Below are 26,535 nucleotides of genomic sequence, written 5' to 3'. Positions count from 1 at the left end.
GGGCATTTTCACGTATCTCACAAAGTTTAGTCCACAGGACATTAAGAAATGACATATGTTCCGTTTAGGTTCTTGCTCAAGACCTTGATGAGGTGGGCAGGCTTGAATCATGTTTTGGTCAAAAGATGCAACCTGATGACTCCTTTGTCAAACAGACGTACCTTGTAAATGTAAACCTGACACTAGTATATTTGAGCCCAAATTGGTAGGAGAGCAGGATTTGTTTTGGTTTTACCAGCAGCAGTTACCCTTGTAAAGGGAGGAGGAGTGCAGTAATCCGTACAGTCTTCCACAAATGTTTGGCCAATTCTTTTCCTTGCGGCATACTCCAAAGGGCATTTTATTCTCTTGTTAGTGATACTTTGCATCATAGGGGTAGGTTATCATCTTGCCTGGTTCCAGCTTTACACCGTTTCCTAAAGAATGGCATTATCTATATTTAGACACAAAGATCAGTCTCTCGTGAGACTGTCAAAAATTGCTAATGCTGACTATATTGCAAGTCATCACAGCGGGGTATTGGGAAAAGTTTTCAACTAGCAATAATCACGCCTTGGGTTAACCTCATGGGCTATGATACTGCCACTGCGCAAAGTTAACTTTCTACTGGCTTAGTGAAACCACCAGCCCACAAGAAGCCCTCATTACACTGGTGGCTAGCAAATGCAGGAGCTGGTTCAGTGCTATGGATTGTGGGAGTTAATATGGTAATTCAACTGTGAACTAGAAAGACTCTCTTGCAGTTCCACAAACAACCACTTGCAGTGTATCTGCATGCAAACGCTTCAGCCAGAGGTGTATTTGGGACCAAATACATGATCTCTCCTCTCTCACCAGTGACCTGACTGTGAAATAACAATTATGATTGAATATTGCTATTTCAAACCTACTGGAAGTTGCTCGAAAACATGATCTCATATGAAAAAGAAATGTTTTCTCGCAGTGATATTCATGTCAAATGTGAAAGTCACACATTTAGACTTGAACAAATAAAATCCATACAGATCAAATGAGCAACTTCAGTAGCTCAGGGACATGGCATGTACTTGCTTTTATATATGTCAATCTTCAGCACCCGGGTGGGTAACCCACTCTTAACACCAACGAGATCATATCAGATATACACACTCGTCATGCAGATAGTATGGACTCATTCATGGTAGGTTTGGTAGGGAAATATATCATCAACATGGTTTGTGCATTATGAACATTATTATAACCACTTTCGACACAACACCCAAGGTCTCTGTGGCGCAATTGGTTAGCGCGTTCGGCTGTTAACCGAAAGGTTGGTGGTTCAAGCCCACCCAGGGACGTCTGTTTTCCACCCGACAGCTCTTTTCTTGACTAGTTCTGCCCATGGAATCAAGTAGCCGGGAAAACCCCGAAAACATTCACATCCCTGATTATATTATACCCACTTATCTCCTTCAAGACATTTAATGAGATTTTAAAATAGAATGTCTGATGACTAATTGTCGTTTCATGCACTAAACAAAAGACTTCTTTTTCTATGCATCAGTGTTGGTATCTATTAAGTGAAGTTGCTTGAGAAACGGGATGCCAGAACAAGAACTATATTAATACTGCTTTTGTTGTGGTGGAAATAGAAATATTTGGTGATAGATGAATCCTAGTGAAGAGCACAGGATTATCTGCAAACCAAGATGGGATTGGAAACATCTGGGGACAATAGGTCGAGTGTGGTCATTGAGAGCGTACAATTATTTCCCACCTAAGATTGCCTCACATGCGATAGATATGTCAATTTATAGATAGAAAGATGCGTTAATAGTTAATACCTGCAATCCTGTGATAACACTCAGTACTCTAACATATCCTTATACATGACACTAATTTCATCATTAGGTATATGTTTCATTGGTTTGACCTGAAAGCCTGACTGCGCAATAACAATTATTATTGAATTATTTTACAATGCATACTTATTCCGGGGCTCCTCCTACATTTTTCATTTGTATGCCAGTCTTCGGGGCATTTTCACGTATCTCACAAAGTTTAGTCCACAGGACATTAAGAAATGACATATGTTCCGTTTAGGTTCTTGCTCAAGACCTTGATGAGGTGGGCAGGCTTGAATCATGTTTTGGTCAAAAGATGCAACCTGATGACTCCTTTGTCAAACAGACGTACCTTGTAAATGTAAACCTGACACTAGTATATTTGAGCCCAAATTGGTAGGAGAGCAGGATTTGTTTTGGTTTTACCAGCAGCAGTTACCCTTGTAAAGGGAGGAGGAGTGCAGTAATCCGTACAGTCTTCCACAAATGTTTGGCCAATTCTTTTCCTTGCGGCATACTCCATAAGGGCATTTTATTCTCTTGTTAGTGATACTTTGCATCATAGGGGTAGGTTATCATCTTGCCTGGTTCCAGCTTTACACCGTTTCCTAAAGAATGGCATTATCTATATTTAGACACAAAGATCAGTCTCTCGTGAGACTGTCAAAAATTGCTAATGCTGACTATATTGCAAGTCATCACAGCGGGGTATTGGGAAAAGTTTTCAACTAGCAATAATCACGCCTCGGGTTAACCTCATGGGCTATGATACTGCCACTGCGCAAAGTTAACTTTCTACTGGCTTAGTGAAACCACCAGCCCACAAGAAGCCCTCATTACACTGGTGGCTAGCAAATGCAGGAGCTGGTTCAGTGCTATGGATTGTGGGAGTTAATATGGTAATTCAACTGTGAACTAGAAAGACTCTCTTGCAGTTCCACAAACAACCACTTGCAGTGTATCTGCATGCAAACGCTTCAGCCAGAGGTGTATTTGGGACCAAATACATGATCTCTCCTCTCTCACCAGTGACCTGACTGTGAAATAACAATTATGATTGAATATTGCTATTTCAAACCTACTGGAAGTTGCTCGAAAACATGATCTCATATGAAAAAGAAATGTTTTCTCGCAGTGATATTCATGTCAAATGTGAAAGTCACACATTTAGACTTGAACAAATAAAATCCATACAGATCAAATGAGCAACTTCAGTAGCTCAGGGACATGGCATGTACTTGCTTTTATATATGTCAATCTTCAGCACCCGGGTGGGTAACCCACTCTTAACACCAACGAGATCATATCAGATATACACACTCGTCATGCAGATAGTATGGACTCATTCATGGTAGGTTTGGTAGGGAAATATATCATCAACATGGTTTGTGCATTATGAACATTATTATAACCACTTTCGACACAACACCCAAGGTCTCTGTGGCGCAATTGGTTAGCGCGTTCGGCTGTTAACCGAAAGGTTGGTGGTTCAAGCCCACCCAGGGACGTCTGTTTTCCACCCGACAGCTCTTTTCTTGACTAGTTCTGCCCATGGAATCAAGTAGCCGGGAAAACCCCGAAAACATTCACATCCCTGATTATATTATACCCACTTATCTCCTTCAAGACATTTAATGAGATTTTAAAATAGAATGTCTGATGACTAATTGTCGTTTCATGCACTAAACAAAAGACTTCTTTTTCTATGCATCAGTGTTGGTATCTATTAAGTGAAGTTGCTTGAGAAACGGGATGCCAGAACAAGAACTATATTAATACTGCTTTTGTTGTGGTGGAAATAGAAATATTTGGTGATAGATGAATCCTAGTGAAGAGCACAGGATTATCTGCAAACCAAGATGGGATTGGAAACATCTGGGGACAATAGGTCGAGTGTGGTCATTGAGAGCGTACAATTATTTCCCACCTAAGATTGCCTCACATGCGATAGATATGTCAATTTATAGATAGAAAGATGCGTTAATAGTTAATACCTGCAATCCTGTGATAACACTCAGTACTCTAACATATCCTTATACATGACACTAATTTCATCATTAGGTATATGTTTCATTGGTTTGACCTGAAAGCCTGACTGCGCAATAACAATTATTATTGAATTATTTTACAATGCATACTTATTCCGGGGCTCCTCCTACATTTTTCATTTGTATGCCAGTCTTCGGGGCATTTTCACGTATCTCACAAAGTTTAGTCCACAGGACATTAAGAAATGACATATGTTCCGTTTAGGTTCTTGCTCAAGACCTTGATGAGGTGGGCAGGCTTGAATCATGTTTTGGTCAAAAGATGCAACCTGATGACTCCTTTGTCAAACAGACGTACCTTGTAAATGTAAACCTGACACTAGTATATTTGAGCCCAAATTGGTAGGAGAGCAGGATTTGTTTTGGTTTTACCAGCAGCAGTTACCCTTGTAAAGGGAGGAGGAGTGCAGTAATCCGTACAGTCTTCCACAAATGTTTGGCCAATTCTTTTCCTTGCGGCATACTCCATAAGGGCATTTTATTCTCTTGTTAGTGATACTTTGCATCATAGGGGTAGGTTATCATCTTGCCTGGTTCCAGCTTTACACCATTTCCTAAAGAATGGCATTATCTATATTTAGACACAAAGATCAGTCTCTCGTGAGACTGTCAAAAATTGCTAATGCTGACTATATTGCAAGTCATCACAGCGGGGTATTGGGAAAAGTTTTCAACTAGCAATAATCACGCCTCGGGTTAACCTCATGGGCTATGATACTGCCACTGCGCAAAGTTAACTTTCTACTGGCTTAGTGAAACCACCAGCCCACAAGAAGCCCTCATTACACTGGTGGCTAGCAAATGCAGGAGCTGGTTCAGTGCTATGGATTGTGGGAGTTAATATGGTAATTCAACTGTGAACTAGAAAGACTCTCTTGCAGTTCCACAAACAACCACTTGCAGTGTATCTGCATGCAAACGCTTCAGCCAGAGGTGTATTTGGGACCAAATACATGATCTCTCCTCTCTCACCAGTGACCTGACTGTGAAATAACAATTATGATTGAATATTGCTATTTCAAACCTACTGGAAGTTGCTCGAAAACATGATCTCATATGAAAAAGAAATGTTTTCTCGCAGTGATATTCATGTCAAATGTGAAAGTCACACATTTAGACTTGAAAAAATAAAATCCATACAGATCAAATGAGCAACTTCAGTAGCTCAGGGACATGGCATGTACTTGCTTTTATATATGTCAATCTTCAGCACCCGGGTGGGTAACCCACTCTTAACACCAACGAGATCATATCAGATATACACACTCGTCATGCAGATAGTATGGACTCATTCATGGTAGGTTTGGTAGGGAAATATATCATCAACATGGTTTGTGCATTATGAACATTATTATAACCACTTTCGACACAACACCCAAGGTCTCTGTGGCGCAATTGGTTAGCGCGTTCGGCTGTTAACCGAAAGGTTGGTGGTTCAAGCCCACCCAGGGACGTCTGTTTTCCACCCGACAGCTCTTTTCATGACTAGTTCTGCCCATGGAATCAAGTAGCCGGGAAAACCCCGAAAACATTCACATCCCTGATTATATTATACCCACTTATCTCCTTCAAGACATTTAATGAGATTTTAAAATAGAATGTCTGATGACTAATTGTCGTTTCATGCACTAAACAAAAGACTTCTTTTTCTATGCATCAGTGTTGGTATCTATTAAGTGAAGTTGCTTGAGAAACGGGATGCCAGAACAAGAACTATATTAATACTGCTTTTGTTGTGGTGGAAATAGAAATATTTGGTGATAGATGAATCCTAGTGAAGAGCACAGGATTATCTGCAAACCAAGATGGGATTGGAAACATCTGGGGACAATAGGTCGAGTGTGGTCATTGAGAGCGTACAATTATTTCCCACCTAAGATTGCCTCACATGCGATAGATATGTCAATTTATAGATAGAAAGATGCGTTAATAGTTAATACCTGCAATCCTGTGATAACACTCAGTACTCTAACATATCCTTATACATGACACTAATTTCATCATTAGGTATATGTTTCATTGGTTTGACCTGAAAGCCTGACTGCGCAATAACAATTATTATTGAATTATTTTACAATGCATACTTATTCCGGGGCTCCTCCTACATTTTTCATTTGTATGCCAGTCTTCGGGGCATTTTCACGTATCTCACAAAGTTTAGTCCACAGGACATTAAGAAATGACATATGTTCCGTTTAGGTTCTTGCTCAAGACCTTGATGAGGTGGGCAGGCTTGAATCATGTTTTGGTCAAAAGATGCAACCTGATGACTCCTTTGTCAAACAGACGTACCTTGTAAATGTAAACCTGACACTAGTATATTTGAGCCCAAATTGGTAGGAGAGCAGGATTTGTTTTGGTTTTACCAGCAGCAGTTACCCTTGTAAAGGGAGGAGGAGTGCAGTAATCCGTACAGTCTTCCACAAATGTTTGGCCAATTCTTTTCCTTGCGGCATACTCCATAAGGGCATTTTATTCTCTTGTTAGTGATACTTTGCATCATAGGGGTAGGTTATCATCTTGCCTGGTTCCAGCTTTACACCGTTTCCTAAAGAATGGCATTATCTATATTTAGACACAAAGATCAGTCTCTCGTGAGACTGTCAAAAATTGCTATTGCTGACTATATTGCAAGTCATCACAGCGGGGTATTGGGAAAAGTTTTCAACTAGCAATAATCACGCCTCGGGTTAACCTCATGGGCTATGATACTGCCACTGCGCAAAGTTAACTTTCTACTGGCTTAGTGAAACCACCAGCCCACAAGAAGCCCTCATTACACTGGTGGCTAGCAAATGCAGGAGCTGGTTCAGTGCTATGGATTGTGGGAGTTAATATGGTAATTCAACTGTGAACTAGAAAGACTCTCTTGCAGTTCCACAAACAACCACTTGCAGTGTATCTGCATGCAAACGCTTCAGCCAGAGGTGTATTTGGGACCAAATACATGATCTCTCCTCTCTCACCAGTGACCTGACTGTGAAATAACAATTATGATTGAATATTGCTATTTCAAACCTACTGGAAGTTGCTCGAAAACATGATCTCATATGAAAAAGAAATGTTTTCTCGCAGTGATATTCATGTCAAATGTGAAAGTCACACATTTAGACTTGAACAAATAAAATCCATACAGATCAAATGAGCAACTTCAGTAGCTCAGGGACATGGCATGTACTTGCTTTTATATATGTCAATCTTCAGCACCCGGGTGGGTAACCCACTCTTAACACCAACGAGATCATATCAGATATACACACTCGTCATGCAGATAGTATGGACTCATTCATGGTAGGTTTGGTAGGGAAATATATCATCAACATGGTTTGTGCATTATGAACATTATTATAACCACTTTCGACACAACACCCAAGGTCTCTGTGGCGCAATTGGTTAGCGCGTTCGGCTGTTAACCGAAAGGTTGGTGGTTCAAGCCCACCCAGGGACGTCTGTTTTCCACCCGACAGCTCTTTTCTTGACTAGTTCTGCCCATGGAATCAAGTAGCCGGGAAAACCCCGAAAACATTCACATCCCTGATTATATTATACCCACTTATCTCCTTCAAGACATTTAATGAGATTTTAAAATAGAATGTCTGATGACTAATTGTCGTTTCATGCACTAAACAAAAGACTTCTTTTTCTATGCATCAGTGTTGGTATCTATTAAGTGAAGTTGCTTGAGAAACGGGATGCCAGAACAAGAACTATATTAATACTGCTTTTGTTGTGGTGGAAATAGAAATATTTGGTGATAGATGAATCCTAGTGAAGAGCACAGGATTATCTGCAAACCAAGATGGGATTGGAAACATCTGGGGACAATAGGTCGAGTGTGGTCATTGAGAGCGTACAATTATTTCCCACCTAAGATTGCCTCACATGCGATAGATATGTCAATTTATAGATAGAAAGATGCGTTAATAGTTAATACCTGCAATCCTGTGATAACACTCAGTACTCTAACATATCCTTATACATGACACTAATTTCATCATTAGGTATATGTTTCATTGGTTTGACCTGAAAGCCTGACTGCGCAATAACAATTATTATTGAATTATTTTACAATGCATACTTATTCCGGGGCTCCTCCTACATTTTTCATTTGTATGCCAGTCTTCGGGGCATTTTCACGTATCTCACAAAGTTTAGTCCACAGGACATTAAGAAATGACATATGTTCCGTTTAGGTTCTTGCTCAAGACCTTGATGAGGTGGGCAGGCTTGAATCATGTTTTGGTCAAAAGATGCAACCTGATGACTCCTTTGTCAAACAGACGTACCTTGTAAATGTAAACCTGACACTAGTATATTTGAGCCCAAATTGGTAGGAGAGCAGGATTTGTTTTGGTTTTACCAGCAGCAGTTACCCTTGTAAAGGGAGGAGGAGTGCAGTAATCCGTACAGTCTTCCACAAATGTTTGGCCAATTCTTTTCCTTGCGGCATACTCCATAAGGGCATTTTATTCTCTTGTTAGTGATACTTTGCATCATAGGGGTAGGTTATCATCTTGCCTGGTTCCAGCTTTACACCATTTCCTAAAGAATGGCATTATCTATATTTAGACACAAAGATCAGTCTCTCGTGAGACTGTCAAAAATTGCTAATGCTGACTATATTGCAAGTCATCACAGCGGGGTATTGGGAAAAGTTTTCAACTAGCAATAATCACGCCTCGGGTTAACCTCATGGGCTATGATACTGCCACTGCGCAAAGTTAACTTTCTACTGGCTTAGTGAAACCACCAGCCCACAAGAAGCCCTCATTACACTGGTGGCTAGCAAATGCAGGAGCTGGTTCAGTGCTATGGATTGTGGGAGTTAATATGGTAATTCAACTGTGAACTAGAAAGACTCTCTTGCAGTTCCACAAACAACCACTTGCAGTGTATCTGCATGCAAACGCTTCAGCCAGAGGTGTATTTGGGACCAAATACATGATCTCTCCTCTCTCACCAGTGACCTGACTGTGAAATAACAATTATGATTGAATATTGCTATTTCAAACCTACTGGAAGTTGCTCGAAAACATGATCTCATATGAAAAAGAAATGTTTTCTCGCAGTGATATTCATGTCAAATGTGAAAGTCACACATTTAGACTTGAAAAAATAAAATCCATACAGATCAAATGAGCAACTTCAGTAGCTCAGGGACATGGCATGTACTTGCTTTTATATATGTCAATCTTCAGCACCCGGGTGGGTAACCCACTCTTAACACCAACGAGATCATATCAGATATACACACTCGTCATGCAGATAGTATGGACTCATTCATGGTAGGTTTGGTAGGGAAATATATCATCAACATGGTTTGTGCATTATGAACATTATTATAACCACTTTCGACACAACACCCAAGGTCTCTGTGGCGCAATTGGTTAGCGCGTTCGGCTGTTAACCGAAAGGTTGGTGGTTCAAGCCCACCCAGGGACGTCTGTTTTCCACCCGACAGCTCTTTTCATGACTAGTTCTGCCCATGGAATCAAGTAGCCGGGAAAACCCCGAAAACATTCACATCCCTGATTATATTATACCCACTTATCTCCTTCAAGACATTTAATGAGATTTTAAAATAGAATGTCTGATGACTAATTGTCGTTTCATGCACTAAACAAAAGACTTCTTTTTCTATGCATCAGTGTTGGTATCTATTAAGTGAAGTTGCTTGAGAAACGGGATGCCAGAACAAGAACTATATTAATACTGCTTTTGTTGTGGTGGAAATAGAAATATTTGGTGATAGATGAATCCTAGTGAAGAGCACAGGATTATCTGCAAACCAAGATGGGATTGGAAACATCTGGGGACAATAGGTCGAGTGTGGTCATTGAGAGCGTACAATTATTTCCCACCTAAGATTGCCTCACATGCGATAGATATGTCAATTTATAGATAGAAAGATGCGTTAATAGTTAATACCTGCAATCCTGTGATAACACTCAGTACTCTAACATATCCTTATACATGACACTAATTTCATCATTAGGTATATGTTTCATTGGTTTGACCTGAAAGCCTGACTGCGCAATAACAATTATTATTGAATTATTTTACAATGCATACTTATTCCGGGGCTCCTCCTACATTTTTCATTTGTATGCCAGTCTTCGGGGCATTTTCACGTATCTCACAAAGTTTAGTCCACAGGACATTAAGAAATGACATATGTTCCGTTTAGGTTCTTGCTCAAGACCTTGATGAGGTGGGCAGGCTTGAATCATGTTTTGGTCAAAAGATGCAACCTGATGACTCCTTTGTCAAACAGACGTACCTTGTAAATGTAAACCTGACACTAGTATATTTGAGCCCAAATTGGTAGGAGAGCAGGATTTGTTTTGGTTTTACCAGCAGCAGTTACCCTTGTAAAGGGAGGAGGAGTGCAGTAATCCGTACAGTCTTCCACAAATGTTTGGCCAATTCTTTTCCTTGCGGCATACTCCATAAGGGCATTTTATTCTCTTGTTAGTGATACTTTGCATCATAGGGGTAGGTTATCATCTTGCCTGGTTCCAGCTTTACACCGTTTCCTAAAGAATGGCATTATCTATATTTAGACACAAAGATCAGTCTCTCGTGAGACTGTCAAAAATTGCTATTGCTGACTATATTGCAAGTCATCACAGCGGGGTATTGGGAAAAGTTTTCAACTAGCAATAATCACGCCTCGGGTTAACCTCATGGGCTATGATACTGCCACTGCGCAAAGTTAACTTTCTACTGGCTTAGTGAAACCACCAGCCCACAAGAAGCCCTCATTACACTGGTGGCTAGCAAATGCAGGAGCTGGTTCAGTGCTATGGATTGTGGGAGTTAATATGGTAATTCAACTGTGAACTAGAAAGACTCTCTTGCAGTTCCACAAACAACCACTTGCAGTGTATCTGCATGCAAACGCTTCAGCCAGAGGTGTATTTGGGACCAAATACATGATCTCTCCTCTCTCACCAGTGACCTGACTGTGAAATAACAATTATGATTGAATATTGCTATTTCAAACCTACTGGAAGTTGCTCGAAAACATGATCTCATATGAAAAAGAAATGTTTTCTCGCAGTGATATTCATGTCAAATGTGAAAGTCACACATTTAGACTTGAACAAATAAAATCCATACAGATCAAATGAGCAACTTCAGTAGCTCAGGGACATGGCATGTACTTGCTTTTATATATGTCAATCTTCAGCACCCGGGTGGGTAACCCACTCTTAACACCAACGAGATCATATCAGATATACACACTCGTCATGCAGATAGTATGGACTCATTCATGGTAGGTTTGGTAGGGAAATATATCATCAACATGGTTTGTGCATTATGAACATTATTATAACCACTTTCGACACAACACCCAAGGTCTCTGTGGCGCAATTGGTTAGCGCGTTCGGCTGTTAACCGAAAGGTTGGTGGTTCAAGCCCACCCAGGGACGTCTGTTTTCCACCCGACAGCTCTTTTCTTGACTAGTTCTGCCCATGGAATCAAGTAGCCGGGAAAACCCCGAAAACATTCACATCCCTGATTATATTATACCCACTTATCTCCTTCAAGACATTTAATGAGATTTTAAAATAGAATGTCTGATGACTAATTGTCGTTTCATGCACTAAACAAAAGACTTCTTTTTCTATGCATCAGTGTTGGTATCTATTAAGTGAAGTTGCTTGAGAAACGGGATGCCAGAACAAGAACTATATTAATACTGCTTTTGTTGTGGTGGAAATAGAAATATTTGGTGATAGATGAATCCTAGTGAAGAGCACAGGATTATCTGCAAACCAAGATGGGATTGGAAACATCTGGGGACAATAGGTCGAGTGTGGTCATTGAGAGCGTACAATTATTTCCCACCTAAGATTGCCTCACATGCGATAGATATGTCAATTTATAGATAGAAAGATGCGTTAATAGTTAATACCTGCAATCCTGTGATAACACTCAGTACTCTAACATATCCTTATACATGACACTAATTTCATCATTAGGTATATGTTTCATTGGTTTGACCTGAAAGCCTGACTGCGCAATAACAATTATTATTGAATTATTTTACAATGCATACTTATTCCGGGGCTCCTCCTACATTTTTCATTTGTATGCCAGTCTTCGGGGCATTTTCACGTATCTCACAAAGTTTAGTCCACAGGACATTAAGAAATGACATATGTTCCGTTTAGGTTCTTGCTCAAGACCTTGATGAGGTGGGCAGGCTTGAATCATGTTTTGGTCAAAAGATGCAACCTGATGACTCCTTTGTCAAACAGACGTACCTTGTAAATGTAAACCTGACACTAGTATATTTGAGCCCAAATTGGTAGGAGAGCAGGATTTGTTTTGGTTTTACCAGCAGCAGTTACCCTTGTAAAGGGAGGAGGAGTGCAGTAATCCGTACAGTCTTCCACAAATGTTTGGCCAATTCTTTTCCTTGCGGCATACTCCATAAGGGCATTTTATTCTCTTGTTAGTGATACTTTGCATCATAGGGGTAGGTTATCATCTTGCCTGGTTCCAGCTTTACACCGTTTCCTAAAGAATGGCATTATCTATATTTAGACACAAAGATCAGTCTCTCGTGAGACTGTCAAAAATTGCTAATGCTGACTATATTGCAAGTCATCACAGCGGGGTATTGGGAAAAGTTTTCAACTAGCAATAATCACGCCTCGGGTTAACCTCATGGGCTATGATACTGCCACTGCGCAAAGTTAACTTTCTACTGGCTTAGTGAAACCACCAGCCCACAAGAAGCCCTCATTACACTGGTGGCTAGCAAATGCAGGAGCTGGTTCAGTGCTATGGATTGTGGGAGTTAATATGGTAATTCAACTGTGAACTAGAAAGACTCTCTTGCAGTTCCACAAACAACCACTTGCAGTGTATCTGCATGCAAACGCTTCAGCCAGAGGTGTATTTGGGACCAAATACATGATCTCTCCTCTCTCACCAGTGACCTGACTGTGAAATAACAATTATGATTGAATATTGCTATTTCAAACCTACTGGAAGTTGCTCGAAAACATGATCTCATATGAAAAAGAAATGTTTTCTCGCAGTGATATTCATGTCAAATGTGAAAGTCACACATTTAGACTTGAACAAATAAAATCCATACAGATCAAATGAGCAACTTCAGTAGCTCAGGGACATGGCATGTACTTGCTTTTATATATGTCAATCTTCAGCACCCGGGTGGGTAACCCACTCTTAACACCAACGAGATCATATCAGATATACACACTCGTCATGCAGATAGTATGGACTCATTCATGGTAGGTTTGGTAGGGAAATATATCATCAACATGGTTTGTGCATTATGAACATTATTATAACCACTTTCGACACAACACCCAAGGTCTCTGTGGCGCAATTGGTTAGCGCGTTCGGCTGTTAACCGAAAGGTTGGTGGTTCAAGCCCACCCAGGGACGTCTGTTTTCCACCCGACAGCTCTTTTCTTGACTAGTTCTGCCCATGGAATCAAGTAGCCGGGAAAACCCCGAAAACATTCACATCCCTGATTATATTATACCCACTTATCTCCTTCAAGACATTTAATGAGATTTTAAAATAGAATGTCTGATGACTAATTGTCGTTTCATGCACTAAACAAAAGACTTCTTTTTCTATGCATCAGTGTTGGTATCTATTAAGTGAAGTTGCTTGAGAAACGGGATGCCAGAACAAGAACTATATTAATACTGCTTTTGTTGTGGTGGAAATAGAAATATTTGGTGATAGATGAATCCTAGTGAAGAGCACAGGATTATCTGCAAACCAAGATGGGATTGGAAACATCTGGGGACAATAGGTCGAGTGTGGTCATTGAGAGCGTACAATTATTTCCCACCTAAGATTGCCTCACATGCGATAGATATGTCAATTTATAGATAGAAAGATGCGTTAATAGTTAATACCTGCAATCCTGTGATAACACTCAGTACTCTAACATATCCTTATACATGACACTAATTTCATCATTAGGTATATGTTTCATTGGTTTGACCTGAAAGCCTGACTGCGCAATAACAATTATTATTGAATTATTTTACAATGCATACTTATTCCGGGGCTCCTCCTACATTTTTCATTTGTATGCCAGTCTTCGGGGCATTTTCACGTATCTCACAAAGTTTAGTCCACAGGACATTAAGAAATGACATATGTTCCGTTTAGGTTCTTGCTCAAGACCTTGATGAGGTGGGCAGGCTTGAATCATGTTTTGGTCAAAAGATGCAACCTGATGACTCCTTTGTCAAACAGACGTACCTTGTAAATGTAAACCTGACACTAGTATATTTGAGCCCAAATTGGTAGGAGAGCAGGATTTGTTTTGGTTTTACCAGCAGCAGTTACCCTTGTAAAGGGAGGAGGAGTGCAGTAATCCGTACAGTCTTCCACAAATGTTTGGCCAATTCTTTTCCTTGCGGCATACTCCATAAGGGCATTTTATTCTCTTGTTAGTGATACTTTGCATCATAGGGGTAGGTTATCATCTTGCCTGGTTCCAGCTTTACACCGTTTCCTAAAGAATGGCATTATCTATATTTAGACACAAAGATCAGTCTCTCGTGAGACTGTCAAAAATTGCTAATGCTGACTATATTGCAAGTCATCACAGCGGGGTATTGGGAAAAGTTTTCAACTAGCAATAATCACGCCTCGGGTTAACCTCATGGGCTATGATACTGCCACTGCGCAAAGTTAACTTTCTACTGGCTTAGTGAAACCACCAGCCCACAAGAAGCCCTCATTACACTGGTGGCTAGCAAATGCAGGAGCTGGTTCAGTGCTATGGATTGTGGGAGTTAATATGGTAATTCAACTGTGAACTAGAAAGACTCTCTTGCAGTTCCACAAACAACCACTTGCAGTGTATCTGCATGCAAACGCTTCAGCCAGAGGTGTATTTGGGACCAAATACATGATCTCTCCTCTCTCACCAGTGACCTGACTGTGAAATAACAATTATGATTGAATATTGCTATTTCAAACCTACTGGAAGTTGCTCGAAAACATGATCTCATATGAAAAAGAAATGTTTTCTCGCAGTGATATTCATGTCAAATGTGAAAGTCACACATTTAGACTTGAAAAAATAAAATCCATACAGATCAAATGAGCAACTTCAGTAGCTCAGGGACATGGCATGTACTTGCTTTTATATATGTCAATCTTCAGCACCCGGGTGGGTAACCCACTCTTAACACCAACGAGATCATATCAGATATACACACTCGTCATGCAGATAGTATGGACTCATTCATGGTAGGTTTGGTAGGGAAATATATCATCAACATGGTTTGTGCATTATGAACATTATTATAACCACTTTCGACACAACACCCAAGGTCTCTGTGGCGCAATTGGTTAGCGCGTTCGGCTGTTAACCGAAAGGTTGGTGGTTCAAGCCCACCCAGGGACGTCTGTTTTCCACCCGACAGCTCTTTTCTTGACTAGTTCTGCCCATGGAATCAAGTAGCCGGGAAAACCCCGAAAACATTCACATCCCTGATTATATTATACCCACTTATCTCCTTCAAGACATTTAATGAGATTTTAAAATAGAATGTCTGATGACTAATTGTCGTTTCATGCACTAAACAAAAGACTTCTTTTTCTATGCATCAGTGTTGGTATCTATTAAGTGAAGTTGCTTGAGAAACGGGATGCCAGAACAAGAACTATATTAATACTGCTTTTGTTGTGGTGGAAATAGAAATATTTGGTGATAGATGAATCCTAGTGAAGAGCACAGGATTATCTGCAAACCAAGATGGGATTGGAAACATCTGGGGACAATAGGTCGAGTGTGGTCATTGAGAGCGTACAATTATTTCCCACCTAAGATTGCCTCACATGCGATAGATATGTCAATTTATAGATAGAAAGATGCGTTAATAGTTAATACCTGCAATCCTGTGATAACACTCAGTACTCTAACATATCCTTATACATGACACTAATTTCATCATTAGGTATATGTTTCATTGGTTTGACCTGAAAGCCTGACTGCGCAATAACAATTATTATTGAATTATTTTACAATGCATACTTATTCCGGGGCTCCTCCTACATTTTTCATTTGTATGCCAGTCTTCGGGGCATTTTCACGTATCTCACAAAGTTTAGTCCACAGGACATTAAGAAATGACATATGTTCCGTTTAGGTTCTTGCTCAAGACCTTGATGAGGTGGGCAGGCTTGAATCATGTTTTGGTCAAAAGATGCAACCTGATGACTCCTTTGTCAAACAGACGTACCTTGTAAATGTAAACCTGACACTAGTATATTTGAGCCCAAATTGGTAGGAGAGCAGGATTTGTTTTGGTTTTACCAGCAGCAGTTACCCTTGTAAAGGGAGGAGGAGTGCAGTAATCCGTACAGTCTTCCACAAATGTTTGGCCAATTCTTTTCCTTGCGGCATACTCCATAAGGGCATTTTATTCTCTTGTTAGTGATACTTTGCATCATAGGGGTAGGTTATCATCTTGCCTGGTTCCAGCTTTACACCGTTTCCTAAAGAATGGCATTATCTATATTTAGACACAAAGATCAGTCTCTCGTGAGACTGTCAAAAATTGCTAATGCTGACTATATTGCAAGTCATCACAGCGGGGTATTGGGAAAAGTTTTCAACTAGCAATAATCACGCCTCGGGTTAACCTCATGGGCTATGATACTGCCACTGCGCAAAGTTAACTTTCTACTGGCTTAGTGAAACCACCAGCCCACAAGAAGCCCTCATTACACTGGTGGCTAGCAAATGCAGGAGCTGGTTCAGTGCTATGGATTGTGGGAGTTAATATGGTAATTCAACTGTGAACTAGAAAGACTCTCTTGCAGTTCCACAAACAACCACTTGCAGTGTATCTGCATGCAAACGCTTCAGCCAGAGGTGTATTTGGGACCAAATACATGATCTCTCCTCTCTCACCAGTGACCTGACTGTGAAATAACAATTATGATTGAATATTGCTATTTCAAACCTACTGGAAGTTGCTCGAAAACATGATCTCATATGAAAAAGAAATGTTTTCTCGCAGTGATATTCATGTCAAATGTGAAAGTCACACATTTAGACTTGAACAAATAAAATCCATACAGATCAAATGAGCAACTTCAGTAGCTCAGGGACATGGCATGTACTTGCTTTTATATATGTCAATCTTCAGCACCCGGGTGGGTAACCCACTCTTAACACCAACGAGATCATATCAGATATACACACTCGTCATGCAGATAGTATGGACTCATTCATGGTAGGTTTGGTAGGGAAATATATCATCAACATGGTTTGTGCATTATGAACATTATTATAACCACTTTCGACACAACACCCAAGGTCTCTGTGGCGCAATTGGTTAGCGCGTTCGGCTGTTAACCGAAAGGTTGGTGGTTCAAGCCCACCCAGGGACGTCTGTTTTCCACCCGACAGCTCTTTTCTTGACTAGTTCTGCCCATGGAATCAAGTAGCCGGGAAAACCCCGAAAACATTCACATCCCTGATTATATTATACCCACTTATCTCCTTCAAGACATTTAATGAGATTTTAAAATAGAATGTCTGATGACTAATTGTCGTTTCATGCACTAAACAAAAGACTTCTTTTTCTATGCATCAGTGTTGGTATCTATTAAGTGAAGTTGCTTGAGAAACGGGATGCCAGAACAAGAACTATATTAATACTGCTTTTGTTGTGGTGGAAATAGAAATATTTGGTGATAGATGAATCCTAGTGAAGAGCACAGGATTATCTGCAAACCAAGATGGGATTGGAAACATCTGGGGACAATAGGTCGAGTGTGGTCATTGAGAGCGTACAATTATTTCCCACCTAAGATTGCCTCACATGCGATAGATATGTCAATTTATAGATAGAAAGATGCGTTAATAGTTAATACCTGCAATCCTGTGATAACACTCAGTACTCTAACATATCCTTATACATGACACTAATTTCATCATTAGGTATATGTTTCATTGGTTTGACCTGAAAGCCTGACTGCGCAATAACAATTATTATTGAATTATTTTACAATGCATACTTATTCCGGGGCTCCTCCTACATTTTTCATTTGTATGCCAGTCTTCGGGGCATTTTCACGTATCTCACAAAGTTTAGTCCACAGGACATTAAGAAATGACATATGTTCCGTTTAGGTTCTTGCTCAAGACCTTGATGAGGTGGGCAGGCTTGAATCATGTTTTGGTCAAAAGATGCAACCTGATGACTCCTTTGTCAAACAGACGTACCTTGTAAATGTAAACCTGACACTAGTATATTTGAGCCCAAATTGGTAGGAGAGCAGGATTTGTTTTGGTTTTACCAGCAGCAGTTACCCTTGTAAAGGGAGGAGGAGTGCAGTAATCCGTACAGTCTTCCACAAATGTTTGGCCAATTCTTTTCCTTGCGGCATACTCCATAAGGGCATTTTATTCTCTTGTTAGTGATACTTTGCATCATAGGGGTAGGTTATCATCTTGCCTGGTTCCAGCTTTACACCGTTTCCTAAAGAATGGCATTATCTATATTTAGACACAAAGATCAGTCTCTCGTGAGACTGTCAAAAATTGCTAATGCTGACTATATTGCAAGTCATCACAGCGGGGTATTGGGAAAAGTTTTCAACTAGCAATAATCACGCCTCGGGTTAACCTCATGGGCTATGATACTGCCACTGCGCAAAGTTAACTTTCTACTGGCTTAGTGAAACCACCAGCCCACAAGAAGCCCTCATTACACTGGTGGCTAGCAAATGCAGGAGCTGGTTCAGTGCTATGGATTGTGGGAGTTAATATGGTAATTCAACTGTGAACTAGAAAGACTCTCTTGCAGTTCCACAAACAACCACTTGCAGTGTATCTGCATGCAAACGCTTCAGCCAGAGGTGTATTTGGGACCAAATACATGATCTCTCCTCTCTCACCAGTGACCTGACTGTGAAATAACAATTATGATTGAATATTGCTATTTCAAACCTACTGGAAGTTGCTCGAAAACATGATCTCATATGAAAAAGAAATGTTTTCTCGCAGTGATATTCATGTCAAATGTGAAAGTCACACATTTAGACTTGAACAAATAAAATCCATACAGATCAAATGAGCAACTTCAGTAGCTCAGGGACATGGCATGTACTTGCTTTTATATATGTCAATCTTCAGCACCCGGGTGGGTAACCCACTCTTAACACCAACGAGATCATATCAGATATACACACTCGTCATGCAGATAGTATGGACTCATTCATGGTAGGTTTGGTAGGGAAATATATCATCAACATGGTTTGTGCATTATGAACATTATTATAACCACTTTCGACACAACACCCAAGGTCTCTGTGGCGCAATTGGTTAGCGCGTTCGGCTGTTAACCGAAAGGTTGGTGGTTCAAGCCCACCCAGGGACGTCTGTTTTCCACCCGACAGCTCTTTTCTTGACTAGTTCTGCCCATGGAATCAAGTAGCCGGGAAAACCCCGAAAACATTCACATCCCTGATTATATTATACCCACTTATCTCCTTCAAGACATTTAATGAGATTTTAAAATAGAATGTCTGATGACTAATTGTCGTTTCATGCACTAAACAAAAGACTTCTTTTTCTATGCATCAGTGTTGGTATCTATTAAGTGAAGTTGCTTGAGAAACGGGATGCCAGAACAAGAACTATATTAATACTGCTTTTGTTGTGGTGGAAATAGAAATATTTGGTGATAGATGAATCCTAGTGAAGAGCACAGGATTATCTGCAAACCAAGATGGGATTGGAAACATCTGGGGACAATAGGTCGAGTGTGGTCATTGAGAGCGTACAATTATTTCCCACCTAAGATTGCCTCACATGCGATAGATATGTCAATTTATAGATAGAAAGATGCGTTAATAGTTAATACCTGCAATCCTGTGATAACACTCAGTACTCTAACATATCCTTATACATGACACTAATTTCATCATTAGGTATATGTTTCATTGGTTTGACCTGAAAGCCTGACTGCGCAATAACAATTATTATTGAATTATTTTACAATGCATACTTATTCCGGGGCTCCTCCTACATTTTTCATTTGTATGCCAGTCTTCGGGGCATTTTCACGTATCTCACAAAGTTTAGTCCACAGGACATTAAGAAATGACATATGTTCCGTTTAGGTTCTTGCTCAAGACCTTGATGAGGTGGGCAGGCTTGAATCATGTTTTGGTCAAAAGATGCAACCTGATGACTCCTTTGTCAAACAGACGTACCTTGTAAATGTAAACCTGACACTAGTATATTTGAGCCCAAATTGGTAGGAGAGCAGGATTTGTTTTGGTTTTACCAGCAGCAGTTACCCTTGTAAAGGGAGGAGGAGTGCAGTAATCCGTACAGTCTTCCACAAATGTTTGGCCAATTCTTTTCCTTGCGGCATACTCCATAAGGGCATTTTATTCTCTTGTTAGTGATACTTTGCATCATAGGGGTAGGTTATCATCTTGCCTGGTTCCAGCTTTACACCGTTTCCTAAAGAATGGCATTATCTATATTTAGACACAAAGATCAGTCTCTCGTGAGACTGTCAAAAATTGCTAATGCTGACTATATTGCAAGTCATCACAGCGGGGTATTGGGAAAAGTTTTCAACTAGCAATAATCACGCCTCAGGTTAACCTCATGGGCTATGATACTGCCACTGCGCAAAGTTAACTTTCTACTGGCTTAGTGAAACCACCAGCCCACAAGAAGCCCTCATTACACTGGTGGCTAGCAAATGCAGGAGCTGGTTCAGTGCTATGGATTGTGGGAGTTAATATGGTAATTCAACTGTGAACTAGAAAGACTCTCTTGCAGTTCCACAAACAACCACTTGCAGTGTATCTGCATGCAAACGCTTCAGCCAGAGGTGTATTTGGGACCAAATACATGATCTCTCCTCTCTCACCAGTGACCTGACTGTGAAATAACAATTATGATTGAATATTGCTATTTCAAACCTACTGGAAGTTGCTCGAAAACATGATCTCATATGAAAAAGAAATGTTTTCTCGCAGTGATATTCATGTCAAATGTGAAAGTCACACATTTAGACTTGAACAAATAAAATCCATACAGATCAAATGAGCAACTTCAGTAGCTCAGGGACATGGCATGTACTTGCTTTTATATATGTCAATCTTCAGCACCCGGGTGGGTAACCCACTCTTAACACCAACGAGATCATATCAGATATACACACTCGTCATGCAGATAGTATGGACTCATTCATGGTAGGTTTGGTAGGGAAATATATCATCAACATGGTTTGTGCATTATGAACATTATTATAACCACTTTCGACACAACACCCAAGGTCTCTGTGGCGCAATTGGTTAGCGCGTTCGGCTGTTAACCGAAAGGTTGGTGGTTCAAGCCCACCCAGGGACGTCTGTTTTCCACCCGACAGCTCTTTTCTTGACTAGTTCTGCCCATGGAATCAAGTAGCCGGGAAAACCCCGAAAACATTCACATCCCTGATTATATTATACCCACTTATCTCCTTCAAGACATTTAATGAGATTTTAAAATAGAATGTCTGATGACTAATTGTCGTTTCATGCACTAAACAAAAGACTTCTTTTTCTATGCATCAGTGTTGGTATCTATTAAGTGAAGTTGCTTGAGAAACGGGATGCCAGAACAAGAACTATATTAATACTGCTTTTGTTGTGGTGGAAATAGAAATATTTGGTGATAGATGAATCCTAGTGAAGAGCACAGGATTATCTGCAAACCAAGATGGGATTGGAAACATCTGGGGACAATAGGTCGAGTGTGGTCATTGAGAGCGTACAATTATTTCCCACCTAAGATTGCCTCACATGCGATAGATATGTCAATTTATAGATAGAAAGATGCGTTAATAGTTAATACCTGCAATCCTGTGATAACACTCAGTACTCTAACATATCCTTATACATGACACTAATTTCATCATTAGGTATATGTTTCATTGGTTTGACCTGAAAGCCTGACTGCGCAATAACAATTATTATTGAATTATTTTACAATGCATACTTATTCCGGGGCTCCTCCTACATTTTTCATTTGTATGCCAGTCTTCGGGGCATTTTCACGTATCTCACAAAGTTTAGTCCACAGGACATTAAGAAATGACATATGTTCCGTTTAGGTTCTTGCTCAAGACCTTGATGAGGTGGGCAGGCTTGAATCATGTTTTGGTCAAAAGATGCAACCTGATGACTCCTTTGTCAAACAGACGTACCTTGTAAATGTAAACCTGACACTAGTATATTTGAGCCCAAATTGGTAGGAGAGCAGGATTTGTTTTGGTTTTACCAGCAGCAGTTACCCTTGTAAAGGGAGGAGGAGTGCAGTAATCCGTACAGTCTTCCACAAATGTTTGGCCAATTCTTTTCCTTGCGGCATACTCCATAAGGGCATTTTATTCTCTTGTTAGTGATACTTTGCATCATAGGGGTAGGTTATCATCTTGCCTGGTTCCAGCTTTACACCGTTTCCTAAAGAATGGCATTATCTATATTTAGACACAAAGATCAGTCTCTCGTGAGACTGTCAAAAATTGCTAATGCTGACTATATTGCAAGTCATCACAGCGGGGTATTGGGAAAAGTTTTCAACTAGCAATAATCACGCCTCGGGTTAACCTCATGGGCTATGATACTGCCACTGCGCAAAGTTAACTTTCTACTGGCTTAGTGAAACCACCAGCCCACAAGAAGCCCTCATTACACTGGTGGCTAGCAAATGCAGGAGCTGGTTCAGTGCTATGGATTGTGGGAGTTAATATGGTAATTCAACTGTGAACTAGAAAGACTCTCTTGCAGTTCCACAAACAACCACTTGCAGTGTATCTGCATGCAAACGCTTCAGCCAGAGGTGTATTTGGGACCAAATACATGATCTCTCCTCTCTCACCAGTGACCTGACTGTGAAATAACAATTATGATTGAATATTGCTATTTCAAACCTACTGGAAGTTGCTCGAAAACATGATCTCATATGAAAAAGAAATGTTTTCTCGCAGTGATATTCATGTCAAATGTGAAAGTCACACATTTAGACTTGAAAAAATAAAATCCATACAGATCAAATGAGCAACTTCAGTAGCTCAGGGACATGGCATGTACTTGCTTTTATATATGTCAATCTTCAGCACCCGGGTGGGTAACCCACTCTTAACACCAACGAGATCATATCAGATATACACACTCGTCATGCAGATAGTATGGACTCATTCATGGTAGGTTTGGTAGGGAAATATATCATCAACATGGTTTGTGCATTATGAACATTATTATAACCACTTTCGACACAACACCCAAGGTCTCTGTGGCGCAATTGGTTAGCGCGTTCGGCTGTTAACCGAAAGGTTGGTGGTTCAAGCCCACCCAGGGACGTCTGTTTTCCACCCGACAGCTCTTTTCTTGACTAGTTCTGCCCATGGAATCAAGTAGCCGGGAAAACCCCGAAAACATTCACATCCCTGATTATATTATACCCACTTATCTCCTTCAAGACATTTAATGAGATTTTAAAATAGAATGTCTGATGACTAATTGTCGTTTCATGCACTAAACAAAAGACTTCTTTTTCTATGCATCAGTGTTGGTATCTATTAAGTGAAGTTGCTTGAGAAACGGGATGCCAGAACAAGAACTATATTAATACTGCTTTTGTTGTGGTGGAAATAGAAATATTTGGTGATAGATGAATCCTAGTGAAGAGCACAGGATTATCTGCAAACCAAGATGGGATTGGAAACATCTGGGGACAATAGGTCGAGTGTGGTCATTGAGAGCGTACAATTATTTCCCACCTAAGATTGCCTCACATGCGATAGATATGTCAATTTATAGATAGAAAGATGCGTTAATAGTTAATACCTGCAATCCTGTGATAACACTCAGTACTCTAACATATCCTTATACATGACACTAATTTCATCATTAGGTATATGTTTCATTGGTTTGACCTGAAAGCCTGACTGCGCAATAACAATTATTATTGAATTATTTTACAATGCATACTTATTCCGGGGCTCCTCCTACATTTTTCATTTGTATGCCAGTCTTCGGGGCATTTTCACGTATCTCACAAAGTTTAGTCCACAGGACATTAAGAAATGACATATGTTCCGTTTAGGTTCTTGCTCAAGACCTTGATGAGGTGGGCAGGCTTGAATCATGTTTTGGTCAAAAGATGCAACCTGATGACTCCTTTGTCAAACAGACGTACCTTGTAAATGTAAACCTGACACTAGTATATTTGAGCCCAAATTGGTAGGAGAGCAGGATTTGTTTTGGTTTTACCAGCAGCAGTTACCCTTGTAAAGGGAGGAGGAGTGCAGTAATCCGTACAGTCTTCCACAAATGTTTGGCCAATTCTTTTCCTTGCGGCATACTCCATAAGGGCATTTTATTCTCTTGTTAGTGATACTTTGCATCATAGGGGTAGGTTATCATCTTGCCTGGTTCCAGCTTTACACCGTTTCCTAAAGAATGGCATTATCTATATTTAGACACAAAGATCAGTCTCTCGTGAGACTGTCAAAAATTGCTAATGCTGACTATATTGCAAGTCATCACAGCGGGGTATTGGGAAAAGTTTTCAACTAGCAATAATCACGCCTCGGGTTAACCTCATGGGCTATGATACTGCCACTGCGCAAAGTTAACTTTCTACTGGCTTAGTGAAACCACCAGCCCACAAGAAGCCCTCATTACACTGGTGGCTAGCAAATGCAGGAGCTGGTTCAGTGCTATGGATTGTGGGAGTTAATATGGTAATTCAACTGTGAACTAGAAAGACTCTCTTGCAGTTCCACAAACAACCACTTGCAGTGTATCTGCATGCAAACGCTTCAGCCAGAGGTGTATTTGGGACCAAATACATGATCTCTCCTCTCTCACCAGTGACCTGACTGTGAAATAACAATTATGATTGAATATTGCTATTTCAAACCTACTGGAAGTTGCTCGAAAACATGATCTCATATGAAAAAGAAATGTTTTCTCGCAGTGATATTCATGTCAAATGTGAAAGTCACACATTTAGACTTGAACAAATAAAATCCATACAGATCAAATGAGCAACTTCAGTAGCTCAGGGACATGGCATGTACTTGCTTTTATATATGTCAATCTTCAGCACCCGGGTGGGTAACCCACTCTTAACACCAACGAGATCATATCAGATATACACACTCGTCATGCAGATAGTATGGACTCATTCATGGTAGGTTTGGTAGGGAAATATATCATCAACATGGTTTGTGCATTATGAACATTATTATAACCACTTTCGACACAACACCCAAGGTCTCTGTGGCGCAATTGGTTAGCGCGTTCGGCTGTTAACCGAAAGGTTGGTGGTTCAAGCCCACCCAGGGACGTCTGTTTTCCACCCGACAGCTCTTTTCTTGACTAGTTCTGCCCATGGAATCAAGTAGCCGGGAAAACCCCGAAAACATTCACATCCCTGATTATATTATACCCACTTATCTCCTTCAAGACATTTAATGAGATTTTAAAATAGAATGTCTGATGACTAATTGTCGTTTCATGCACTAAACAAAAGACTTCTTTTTCTATGCATCAGTGTTGGTATCTATTAAGTGAAGTTGCTTGAGAAACGGGATGCCAGAACAAGAACTATATTAATACTGCTTTTGTTGTGGTGGAAATAGAAATATTTGGTGATAGATGAATCCTAGTGAAGAGCACAGGATTATCTGCAAACCAAGATGGGATTGGAAACATCTGGGGACAATAGGTCGAGTGTGGTCATTGAGAGCGTACAATTATTTCCCACCTAAGATTGCCTCACATGCGATAGATATGTCAATTTATAGATAGAAAGATGCGTTAATAGTTAATACCTGCAATCCTGTGATAACACTCAGTACTCTAACATATCCTTATACATGACACTAATTTCATCATTAGGTATATGTTTCATTGGTTTGACCTGAAAGCCTGACTGCGCAATAACAATTATTATTGAATTATTTTACAATGCATACTTATTCCGGGGCTCCTCCTACATTTTTCATTTGTATGCCAGTCTTCGGGGCATTTTCACGTATCTCACAAAGTTTAGTCCACAGGACATTAAGAAATGACATATGTTCCGTTTAGGTTCTTGCTCAAGACCTTGATGAGGTGGGCAGGCTTGAATCATGTTTTGGTCAAAAGATGCAACCTGATGACTCCTTTGTCAAACAGACATACCTTGTAAATGTAAACCTGACACTAGTATATTTGAGCCCAAATTGGTAGGAGAGCAGGATTTGTTTTGGTTTTACCAGCAGCAGTTACCCTTGTAAAGGGAGGAGGAGTGCAGTAATCCGTACAGTCTTCCACAAATGTTTGGCCAATTCTTTTCCTTGCGGCATACTCCATAAGGGCATTTTATTCTCTTGTTAGTGATACTTTGCATCATAGGGGTAGGTTATCATCTTGCCTGGTTCCAGCTTTACACCGTTTCCTAAAGAATGGCATTATCTATATTTAGACACAAAGATCAGTCTCTCGTGAGACTGTCAAAAATTGCTAATGCTGACTATATTGCAAGTCATCACAGCGGGGTATTGGGAAAAGTTTTCAACTAGCAATAATCACGCCTCGGGTTAACCTCATGGGCTATGATACTGCCACTGCGCAAAGTTAACTTTCTACTGGCTT

At 40.2% G+C, this 26,535-nt stretch overlaps 27 non-coding genes across 27 annotated transcripts; 13 read left to right on the top strand and 14 right to left on the bottom strand.

The window, feature by feature from the left end:
* Positions 1-456: 456 nt before the first annotated feature.
* LOC142474922 (U4 spliceosomal RNA) lies at positions 457-597 on the bottom strand. The gene has a single exon (XR_012790645.1). It is a non-coding gene; the product is annotated as a U4 spliceosomal RNA (small nuclear RNA).
* A 645-nt stretch (positions 598-1,242) lies between these two features.
* On the top strand, positions 1,243-1,316 carry TRNAN-GUU (transfer RNA asparagine (anticodon GUU)). Its single transcript has one exon. It is a non-coding gene; the product is annotated as a tRNA-Asn (tRNA).
* Positions 1,317-2,450: 1,134 nt separating this feature from the next.
* LOC142474900 (U4 spliceosomal RNA) lies at positions 2,451-2,591 on the bottom strand. The gene has a single exon (XR_012790623.1). It is a non-coding gene; the product is annotated as a U4 spliceosomal RNA (small nuclear RNA).
* Positions 2,592-3,236: 645 nt separating this feature from the next.
* Positions 3,237-3,310, top strand: TRNAN-GUU (transfer RNA asparagine (anticodon GUU)). The gene has a single exon. It is a non-coding gene; the product is annotated as a tRNA-Asn (tRNA).
* A 1,134-nt stretch (positions 3,311-4,444) lies between these two features.
* LOC142474899 (U4 spliceosomal RNA) lies at positions 4,445-4,585 on the bottom strand. Its single transcript, XR_012790622.1, has one exon. It is a non-coding gene; the product is annotated as a U4 spliceosomal RNA (small nuclear RNA).
* A 645-nt stretch (positions 4,586-5,230) lies between these two features.
* Positions 5,231-5,304, top strand: TRNAN-GUU (transfer RNA asparagine (anticodon GUU)). Its single transcript has one exon. It is a non-coding gene; the product is annotated as a tRNA-Asn (tRNA).
* A 1,134-nt stretch (positions 5,305-6,438) lies between these two features.
* LOC142474914 (U4 spliceosomal RNA) lies at positions 6,439-6,579 on the bottom strand. The gene has a single exon (XR_012790637.1). It is a non-coding gene; the product is annotated as a U4 spliceosomal RNA (small nuclear RNA).
* Positions 6,580-7,224: 645 nt separating this feature from the next.
* TRNAN-GUU (transfer RNA asparagine (anticodon GUU)) lies at positions 7,225-7,298 on the top strand. Its single transcript has one exon. It is a non-coding gene; the product is annotated as a tRNA-Asn (tRNA).
* Positions 7,299-8,432: 1,134 nt separating this feature from the next.
* LOC142474898 (U4 spliceosomal RNA) lies at positions 8,433-8,573 on the bottom strand. Its single transcript, XR_012790621.1, has one exon. It is a non-coding gene; the product is annotated as a U4 spliceosomal RNA (small nuclear RNA).
* Positions 8,574-9,218: 645 nt separating this feature from the next.
* Positions 9,219-9,292, top strand: TRNAN-GUU (transfer RNA asparagine (anticodon GUU)). The gene has a single exon. It is a non-coding gene; the product is annotated as a tRNA-Asn (tRNA).
* Positions 9,293-10,426: 1,134 nt separating this feature from the next.
* On the bottom strand, positions 10,427-10,567 carry LOC142474913 (U4 spliceosomal RNA). The gene has a single exon (XR_012790636.1). It is a non-coding gene; the product is annotated as a U4 spliceosomal RNA (small nuclear RNA).
* A 645-nt stretch (positions 10,568-11,212) lies between these two features.
* On the top strand, positions 11,213-11,286 carry TRNAN-GUU (transfer RNA asparagine (anticodon GUU)). The gene has a single exon. It is a non-coding gene; the product is annotated as a tRNA-Asn (tRNA).
* Positions 11,287-12,420: 1,134 nt separating this feature from the next.
* On the bottom strand, positions 12,421-12,561 carry LOC142474897 (U4 spliceosomal RNA). The gene has a single exon (XR_012790620.1). It is a non-coding gene; the product is annotated as a U4 spliceosomal RNA (small nuclear RNA).
* A 645-nt stretch (positions 12,562-13,206) lies between these two features.
* On the top strand, positions 13,207-13,280 carry TRNAN-GUU (transfer RNA asparagine (anticodon GUU)). The gene has a single exon. It is a non-coding gene; the product is annotated as a tRNA-Asn (tRNA).
* A 1,134-nt stretch (positions 13,281-14,414) lies between these two features.
* LOC142474896 (U4 spliceosomal RNA) lies at positions 14,415-14,555 on the bottom strand. Its single transcript, XR_012790619.1, has one exon. It is a non-coding gene; the product is annotated as a U4 spliceosomal RNA (small nuclear RNA).
* A 645-nt stretch (positions 14,556-15,200) lies between these two features.
* On the top strand, positions 15,201-15,274 carry TRNAN-GUU (transfer RNA asparagine (anticodon GUU)). Its single transcript has one exon. It is a non-coding gene; the product is annotated as a tRNA-Asn (tRNA).
* A 1,134-nt stretch (positions 15,275-16,408) lies between these two features.
* On the bottom strand, positions 16,409-16,549 carry LOC142474925 (U4 spliceosomal RNA). The gene has a single exon (XR_012790648.1). It is a non-coding gene; the product is annotated as a U4 spliceosomal RNA (small nuclear RNA).
* A 645-nt stretch (positions 16,550-17,194) lies between these two features.
* On the top strand, positions 17,195-17,268 carry TRNAN-GUU (transfer RNA asparagine (anticodon GUU)). The gene has a single exon. It is a non-coding gene; the product is annotated as a tRNA-Asn (tRNA).
* Positions 17,269-18,402: 1,134 nt separating this feature from the next.
* Positions 18,403-18,543, bottom strand: LOC142474924 (U4 spliceosomal RNA). The gene has a single exon (XR_012790647.1). It is a non-coding gene; the product is annotated as a U4 spliceosomal RNA (small nuclear RNA).
* Positions 18,544-19,188: 645 nt separating this feature from the next.
* On the top strand, positions 19,189-19,262 carry TRNAN-GUU (transfer RNA asparagine (anticodon GUU)). The gene has a single exon. It is a non-coding gene; the product is annotated as a tRNA-Asn (tRNA).
* Positions 19,263-20,396: 1,134 nt separating this feature from the next.
* On the bottom strand, positions 20,397-20,537 carry LOC142474915 (U4 spliceosomal RNA). The gene has a single exon (XR_012790638.1). It is a non-coding gene; the product is annotated as a U4 spliceosomal RNA (small nuclear RNA).
* A 645-nt stretch (positions 20,538-21,182) lies between these two features.
* Positions 21,183-21,256, top strand: TRNAN-GUU (transfer RNA asparagine (anticodon GUU)). The gene has a single exon. It is a non-coding gene; the product is annotated as a tRNA-Asn (tRNA).
* A 1,134-nt stretch (positions 21,257-22,390) lies between these two features.
* LOC142474917 (U4 spliceosomal RNA) lies at positions 22,391-22,531 on the bottom strand. Its single transcript, XR_012790640.1, has one exon. It is a non-coding gene; the product is annotated as a U4 spliceosomal RNA (small nuclear RNA).
* Positions 22,532-23,176: 645 nt separating this feature from the next.
* On the top strand, positions 23,177-23,250 carry TRNAN-GUU (transfer RNA asparagine (anticodon GUU)). The gene has a single exon. It is a non-coding gene; the product is annotated as a tRNA-Asn (tRNA).
* A 1,134-nt stretch (positions 23,251-24,384) lies between these two features.
* LOC142474906 (U4 spliceosomal RNA) lies at positions 24,385-24,525 on the bottom strand. Its single transcript, XR_012790629.1, has one exon. It is a non-coding gene; the product is annotated as a U4 spliceosomal RNA (small nuclear RNA).
* Positions 24,526-25,170: 645 nt separating this feature from the next.
* TRNAN-GUU (transfer RNA asparagine (anticodon GUU)) lies at positions 25,171-25,244 on the top strand. Its single transcript has one exon. It is a non-coding gene; the product is annotated as a tRNA-Asn (tRNA).
* A 1,134-nt stretch (positions 25,245-26,378) lies between these two features.
* LOC142474894 (U4 spliceosomal RNA) lies at positions 26,379-26,519 on the bottom strand. The gene has a single exon (XR_012790618.1). It is a non-coding gene; the product is annotated as a U4 spliceosomal RNA (small nuclear RNA).
* Between the last annotated feature and the right edge of the window lie 16 nt (positions 26,520-26,535).

This window comes from Ascaphus truei, unplaced genomic scaffold, assembly GCF_040206685.1.
Source record: "Ascaphus truei isolate aAscTru1 unplaced genomic scaffold, aAscTru1.hap1 HAP1_SCAFFOLD_1014, whole genome shotgun sequence".
Lineage (NCBI taxonomy): Eukaryota > Metazoa > Chordata > Amphibia > Anura > Ascaphidae > Ascaphus > Ascaphus truei.
The sequence above is the reverse complement of the archived record's forward strand: the minus strand, read 5'-3'. Positions and strand labels throughout refer to the sequence as shown.